We start from the raw sequence: 6,000 nt of genomic DNA on the forward strand, positions 1-6,000 counted from the left end.
TCAAGTTAAATATTATTTGTAAAGCAGGATATTTCGTTAATTTGGCTTTATCATTTTTGATTTTCACACTCAAAATGTGACAGAAACACATTATAGCGATCGGTAAATAACTATCGTAATAATTAGTGAAAGTACACGAATACGAATCGACGAAAAATAAATATGTTTTGTTTAATGGCAATTTTAATGTCATTCTACTGGTCATAAAAAGTTTCCAGCGTCATATTAGGCCTATACTTTTTTGGTTGTAGTTTTAGACAAGGAGGTACGGTATAAACAACATTTATGTTAATCTTTAACATAACAAATTGTTTTTTTCTTTATCAGTTTATTAGAAACAGTACGCTGAAACTGAAAGATAAAAACTAATAATTTTTAGTAAGAAAACTATAAAAAAATATTGGAAAGTGTAAATTGGAATATTGTTTTCAATGAAAAAGATGTTGAAAGACAGTTAATTAATTTTTATAGACGCTTTTAGAGATTATTCAAACAAAGCTTTAATTCACTAAAATGTAATATCGGTTGGTAAGAAACCAAAATAGTTTAATCATAAAATTATAAATAGCAGAAAAGAACTTCAAGGTGCTTATATTTTACAGATCAATGACTCAACAGAATTACATATTTATTATAAATTAACAAACTTTGAACATAAATGTTAGTTCTGTCGGTGGTAACTTTTTGAGGGCGGCACTTAATATTATCACCAATTTTAATCTATAGTCTTTGTCATATAAAACATGTGAGTGATGTGAAACTCGTCAAGACTACCACACACGATCTCCAAGAAATGTCTATAGTTTTAATGCTAACGTTGCCGCCAACTCTGCTACATCAAAATAACACTCTTGTATTCCAGTACAGGCTGTTCCATTTAAATATTTAAACTTTCCCATTAATAATATATTTAACTCAATTTTACTTCCACAAAGTACAGTTATTTCAATCTGTGGATGAATTCAGCTCTCTTAAAAAGAGTAATGAGTAAAGAGAATTTGAGTATTTATAACAACTGATTTTATTCTGACTAGTCAAAAATATGTTTTTGAGCTATCCCCTTACTTGAATATTTTGTTCAAGTCCTCAAATACTTGGGATATTTTCCCTACTAATTTGAAGATTAGTAAAGCTCTCCTAATCCTAAAAAATTTAACCTTAATAGATTCCTATTACTAAAATTTTTGAAAAATATTTGAGAAAATGGTACATTTCTGCATAATAAAATTTACTGTGCACTACAATACTAAAGTATATTACTTAAGTTCATTATTGTATTGTACTACTTTCATGAAACCAATTGTATGATATGTTCATAGCAATCTGGATTCTATCACAATTTCTTCACAACTTAAGCCTTTTCTTTTTTTGTTTTAAAGCAGTGACTTCCGTAGAATCAAACGAGCACGTGTTTACTCTCTTGTTTCGATGTGATTAAAGCTTTTGATGTAGGTACACCACTACCAGGCTGGCTTAAAGTGGAATGTCTGAGTCTGGGTTGAAATGTAGCTTACGTTTCTGGAGATGTTATTTTCTTAAATATTTGAATAGACTTTTTGGTCTGAATGGACCTTATGACCGTTTGGGGTCTTGGGCTCGGACCGCGAGAGAGTTTCAGAGACTACTTTCCGTAATATAGCATCTTAACACTTCCATCTTTTTTAATTTATCATTACATGATTTTGTTTTGAAGAGCAACAATGTGTTTAAAATTCCAGAACATAGACCCAGCTATAAGAACTAAAATTATTTCAAAATAGAGAAATTTAACTTGTAAATTTATAAAAATTGAATTCTTTACTTTTGTGCTAAATTATTTAACTCTTAAAATCGAAACTTTAACTCAAAATTAAGACATTATCTGGTCGGAAAAGTATTTTACCGTTTGCGTGCAGTTCTCGATTTTATTTTAAGAGAGAATTTGATTTCTAATACTGTTTAATATTCTTATTTATTTATATTAATATTCGTGGAATTAATATACAGTAAACAAACATGTTTTAGTGTGTAAAATAATGCAATAAAAATACGAATTTTAAGTCAGATATAATTGACAAGACCAAAAGATTTCTTTAATTTGTTTGTAGATATTTGATTAAAACGTATTTAAAAATAAATAAATACATTTAATCCATAAATTCGTATACATCTAAAGTTTAACCGCCAAAGGATTGAAAATTCATTAATTTATTATTATATGCAGCTCAACTTACTATAATACACGTTTTGATAAATATATGATTTTGTATGTATTTTAGACAATTTTTGTTGAAGCAATACTGGAAAAGTATAACAGTGACAGCAAAATCTAATCTTCTTAAGAAAACAAAATGTAAAAATTGTACTTTAGAATATTTTAAAATTGTATAATCAGCAAACTTAAGGAAACCTTGATTTTTTCTTACTACAACCACTATCGTTATTTAGTATTGACACAAGTCAGTAATACACGAATAAAGTCAACAATGAAAACGACGAGAACTATAAGACTTACAAATCAGGCGTTCTAAGAAATGACCGGTAGGCGTTCATTGCTATTACTCGCTGTCTCTCTCGCCCGAAGCGCGGGAAGTGTAGAAGTTACAACGGCTGTATTATATATTTTGTCGATCCCTACGGATCGCAGACAGACTCGTAATTCCGAACAATTACAAAGGAAGAGTCTTGTGGTTTACTATATGTCAGCTGTTGAAATTTCAACAAATAAAAACAAAACAATTAATGGTTCGATTACGAGTATTCTTTTAGTTTAACGTAAAACAAACGTTAAAATATACCTTCAATATATTTTGTTATCAAGCGGGAGGAGGGGTTTGCAAACCTCAAAACCCCTCTGGATACACCTATCAAACCTTTTAAAAAAATGTATAAAGATATTTTTATAACAATAAAGCCTTAAGCCATTGTTTATTACTTGTATTATAAACCATGGTCATATAATTATGCAAACTTCCAAAATTTTTTAACCGATGGGTTAGCCTTTAAATGTTTTTCGATATCTTCCAACGAACACGACTCCAGATTCCAGGAGTCAAGTCTACGAGAGCGTCAGATTTCAGACGCTTTAATAAGAGGAAGGAGAACCGGTACTAAATTCAATGCTTAGAACAATTAGCGATTTGAAACTGTGCTTACATATTATAAAAGTACTAATAATAAATGCAACTGAAAATTTCTAACGGTTAACATAAGTATTAAAGCAAAAGTTTTAGTAATTTGTAATAATCATTGAACAAAGACAACTGTTGACGGATTGTTGTTGAGCTGACTTGACGTGTACATTCAACTAGACTGGCGGTCAGCAAGAATTTGTTGACATCAGCTGCCGCGTGGATATAAGCCACCGCCGGCCTCTGCTCAGCCAGTGGCACCATGGAGTCCCGGTCTGCTATCGTCCTGTGCTTAGCAGTCGCAGTGCTCGCCTGTCAGACCCTCGCTCACCCGAGGGTCTCCGAGGTGACGCAGGAGGTCAGGAAGACTCGGGACGTCGAGGCCGCCAAGGAGTCAGAAACTGAAGCCAAACCGGAGTTTAAAAAAATCCATTCCTTGAAAGATAGGAAACTTGGAGACGTGATATTTGGAGAGACGAAGGACCTGCCAACTCCGGAAGTAGCGGAGAAGCGGGAGGTTGAAGAAGCGCCAACGAAACTTTCGGTCCGATTTCCAGAAGAGGATTCCAGATCCATGGTGAAAGAGGATGATGAAAGTCTACGTTCCAAGAAGTCCCCGGTGATGCGAGAGATGAGCTTCCACAACGGTCCTACCACAACCGTCTGCATCCAAGTGAGGTCAGACAGCCGTCAAGTCGTCTGCGGGCCCCAGGTGACAGACGACAAGAAAGAAGAACCACTGCCTTCAGCTCGTTACAACCAAGGACCTCCTCCTCCACCAGAATACTATAATCAGTTCAATGGTATGCCAGTCCAGCAATATCCACCACTGATACCGATGAATGTGCAGACTCACGGGGTCAGAGTCTTGCCTCCTTTCCGACTTGCAGCTTCCGCTCAACCTCCCCAACCGATTATGATGCAGCCCGTGATGCAGCAGCGTCCCACGAAGCTCGACCAAGAACCTCTCCCCATGAAGCCCAAAGCCGTTTCTCCCGGAGCCGCGAGAGGTCCTGCTACCATGATGTTCTCGATGAGGCGGAATGAAGAAGACTCGAACCTTAAACCTGCAGAGGAAAACATTCCTTCGAGGAACTACCCACAACCTATCCCCCCAGTGTACGTCCACAAGCAGTTCTACCAAGCCCCGGTTATGGTCGCTCAACCTCAACCTGCCTTGAGACTCAACTGTGCAGTACAACCTGATGGTACCATCATCCAGCCGTACCCTGTATCGCAGGTCGGCAATAACGGTCTCCGCAACATTTATCCTTTTGCAGATACCCTTATCCCAAAGATGGCCGAAGGTCCTTTGATCATCAATGGCCGAACACTCTACATGGACGGTCAGCGTATGGACCAGACTCTTGGATCTCCCTTTGTCCCGGACATGGATCCTCTCATCGGCGCTACTTTTCTTGGTGAGGATGGACAACAATACGTCATAGCTGATCCTAATGCCAGGAGTTCCGAAGACGATTCTCAGCAGAAGAAATGGAGCCAAGAGTTGCTACAGGCTCTGGGACTCTCCCCTGACGACACGACCGCTGTATCGATGGACGATGTTCAGAAGGAAAGAGATCAACAGATGAAAGACCTGAAGGAAGCCAAGGAACAACTGGTGCAGCTGCAACAGGAAATGAAGGAGATGCAACAGAGAGCTGCTATGGACGAGGAGAAAAAAGGTGCCAAGAAGGACCTCCGACCTGTAGAAAATCTGAAGGAATCATCGCAACCCAGTCAAGTTCCCGTATCAAGCACGGACACCAAGAAGGCTGAAATGTCGATGAAGCAATCTAAGCGCCAGACGTTGTATGGACGAATGTAAATTAAAGGTACTTGAATGCTTTTGTAATTTTCTACTTTTTGTAATAAAATGTCTTACAATATAATTCAGTTTTAAATCACCCTTCCTTATTTCTTGACTATAACTTATTCAATCAAAGGTTAATACTAGAGAATGCCTCCTCAAGATTTTACATATTCCATTGGTGAACCCATCACTAAAAATACAATGAATATACTGTATGGTAAAAATGAAAAGTTGCGTTATCCTTTTGTATATTATACATCGTGTATGAATTGTTCCTACACCTAAAGGTTACGAATTATGAATTGAATAGTAAAATTGCATCTAATTTTATACATTTACAATATAAAATTTTTTAGAAAGTATAAACTTTTTAGTTATTAGTAGCAGAAATTACTACTATATGTATATTTATTTATAAGCTGAAGCTCTTAAATCTAAAAAATTATTATTTTGGACCGTTCTTATTTGTTTCTGATTTTGGAAACTAATTTAATTTTAATTCTAAATAACTTAAAAGAAAACTGTGAACCGTATACATTTTGTTTATTTTTGCTTTATCACTAAATGCTTTTTACGGTGTAACATGGAATTCATAGTATATTAAACGTTTCAGAAGAGATTTCCAATTATTTTCTGTGTCATTTGCTAATAAAAGAAGATACAAAAGGAGTGATTTTTCTAAATTTATGTAAGACATTGTTCTTACTCAAGAACGAAATTAGAACACAGGCATATGTTTGATTATTTTCAATGAATAAGAGAGTCTTATATGAACTAACTCTTCCCTAACCAGTGACAGTGTCAGATTGAAAGTTTTAAAACTTTAAATAACGCTCATTATCACTGGTATTCAAAGGAGTACGAAGGATTTTTGACAAAAATTAGAGATATTTGAGAGATGTTTTAATACTTTGGGAACATCGAGCCTTAAAGATTTTTTAATCTTAAAAGAACTATCACCTACATATAAAAGAATCGAGTATCAGGGTACGAAGATAGTCTTGAGGCACTCCAAATAATATTCCATGTAATACTCCAATAATAACCATTTCCTGACCTTTGACTGTGTTCATACAT

This window comes from Homalodisca vitripennis, chromosome 8 (assembly GCF_021130785.1).
Source record: "Homalodisca vitripennis isolate AUS2020 chromosome 8, UT_GWSS_2.1, whole genome shotgun sequence".
Taxonomy (NCBI): Eukaryota; Metazoa; Arthropoda; class Insecta; order Hemiptera; family Cicadellidae; genus Homalodisca; species Homalodisca vitripennis.